Source organism: Pan troglodytes, chromosome 1 (assembly GCF_028858775.2).
Source record: "Pan troglodytes isolate AG18354 chromosome 1, NHGRI_mPanTro3-v2.0_pri, whole genome shotgun sequence".
NCBI lineage: Eukaryota > Metazoa > Chordata > Mammalia > Primates > Hominidae > Pan > Pan troglodytes.
Genome location: NC_072398.2, coordinates 107583984 through 107586354, shown reverse-complemented (window position 1 = coordinate 107586354; position 2371 = coordinate 107583984). Strand labels below are relative to the sequence as shown.

The 2371-nt window shown below is 43.7% G+C and overlaps 1 pseudogene; it reads right to left on the bottom strand.

Annotated features, from left to right (window-relative positions):
* Nucleotides 1-359: 359 nt before the first annotated feature.
* On the bottom strand, nucleotides 360-1641 carry LOC744799 (prostaglandin reductase 1-like; annotated as a pseudogene).
* Between the last annotated feature and the right edge of the window lie 730 nt (nucleotides 1642-2371).

The window sequence follows — 2371 nt, the reverse complement described above, 5'->3', positions numbered from 1 at the left end:
CCCCCTATAGGCCCCAGTATATGTTGTTCCCTTCCCCGTGTCCATGTTTTCTCATTGTACAGCTTTCACTTATGAGTGAGAACATGCAGTGTTTGATAAACTTTCAAACTCCAAAGCCATTATTTTCTACCACAACTCAGAAGAAGCTGTAGTGAACAGTGAGGTGGCTGGTTGTTGTTGGCTCTGAAATTTTCATCCTCCATCACTAATTACATACCAGTTAAATGTATTTTATTAGGTAGGTCAAACCCGTTACTAGTACTATTTCTTAGACATTTAATGTAGTACACATTTTTGCTAAATGGTGAAAAACAAATTAATCACCTAAATGGCATTCAGATTCCATGTGTCATTTTTTTTCACGCTTTCACTATTGTTTTCCCCAAATTATCTCCTTTCAGCATTCCCATAAATGCAGCTGGCATGTTTTCATATCCTTCAATGATATATTCCTGGTACTGGATTTGACCCTCTGAGACCCATTTCAGCAAGTCCTTTAGAGCTTTTTGGTGGGCATCTCCTGGCCAGCAGGTCACAATGAACCCTTCCATGTGAAGCTCCTGATAGATCTAACAATCTCTGGGATTGGGCCTGGGGGAAGTGGGCTGGTACCACCACACCCGGCTAATTTTTGTATTTTTGGTAGAGACGGGGGTTTCACCATATTGGCCAGGCTGGTCTCAAACTCCTGACCTCAGGCGATCCACCTGCCTCATTCTCCCAAAGTACTGGGATTACAGGTGTTATATGTAGATATGTATATGTTATATATAGAGATAGCTCCACATGTGGCAATTCTTCCAAATTTCTTCATCTGGGAGATAACAGTGTTTGAAAACCATCCACTTACATTATCAAAATAACAATTGTAACCATCAGGAGAGGCTTTCTTCAAAGTTTCTTCAAAGACTCTACTGTCTTGTAGTTAAAGACATCAGATCCAAGCTTTTTAAGGCAGGCAGTCTTTTCGTCAGACCCTACTGCTCCAACCACTTTGCAGCCCTTGAGCTTTGTAATCTGCCCCAAAACAGAGCCCACAGCTCCAGCTGCTGCATTAACCATCACTGTTTCTCCACCCTTCACACCACAGATGTCAAGTAGGCCAAAGTAGGCAGTGAGGCCTGTCATGCTAACTGTCCCCAGAGCCAGAGACAGTGGTACTGTGTCAGGCCATTCTGTTCGCAGCTTTTCCAGATCTTTTCCATCAGCAATGGAGTGTGCTGTCCAGCCTGAAGGAGCCAGTACAATAGTTCTGTTGGTAAGGCTGCGTTTTTACTTTCCACAAATCTGGCCACTTGCTGCCCCATCATTGTATCACCTTCCTTCAGTCTTTTGGCTGCCACTCTCATGTAAGGGTCCCTAGTGAGGAACAAAGCTTCAAGCAGGACCTCTCTATTTTTTAAGGGTGGGAGCTCAGCTGTCTTCAACTCAAAGTCACTATTAGTAGGATTGCCAACAAAGTGCTTCTTCTGGGTCCATCTCAGCATGAATCATCCTGAAGCTCAGGAGCCCAAGGATTCCACTGTCTGCGGTTGGTGGCTGGGACTGCCTTCTTTGTCTTTTCTGATCTTTGTTGGTTTAAAGTCTGTTTTGTCAGAGACTAGTATTGCAACCCCTCCTTTTTTTATTTTTTATTTTTATTTTCTGCTTTCCATTTGGTTAGTAAATTTCCCCCCATCCTTTTATTTTGTGCCAATGTGTGTCTTTGCATGTGAGATGGGTCTCCTAAATACAGCACACCGATCAATGGGTCTTGACTCCTTATCGAATTTGCCAGTCTTTATCTTTTAATTGGAGCATTTAGCCCATTTGCATTTAAGGTTTTTTTTGTTTGTTTTTGTTTTTTTTTTTTTGGACAAGGTTTCACTCTTGTTGTCCAGGCTGGAGTGCAATGGCATGATCTCGGCTGACTGTAACCTCCGCCCCCTGGATTCAAGCGATTCTCCTGCCTAAGCCTCCTGAGTAGCTGGGATTACAGGCACCGGCCACCATACCCAGCTAATTTTTGTATTTTTAGTAGAGACGGGGCTTTCACCATGTTGGCCCAGCTGGTCTCGCACTCCTGACCTCAGGTGATCCACCTGCCTTGGCCTCCCAAAGTGCTGGGATTACAGGCATGAGCCACTGCTCCCGGCCAAGGTTAGTTTTGTTATGTGTGAATTTGATACTGTCATCATGATGCTAGCTGCTTATTTTGCACACTAGTTGATGCAGTTTCTTCATAGTGTCATTGGTATTTATATTTTGGTGTGTTTTTTGCAGTGGTTGGTACCAGTTTTTCCTTTCCATATTTAGTGTCTCCTTCAGGAGCTCCTGCAAGGCAGGCCTGGTGGTGACAAAATCCCTCAGCATTTGCTTTTCTGGAAAGGAT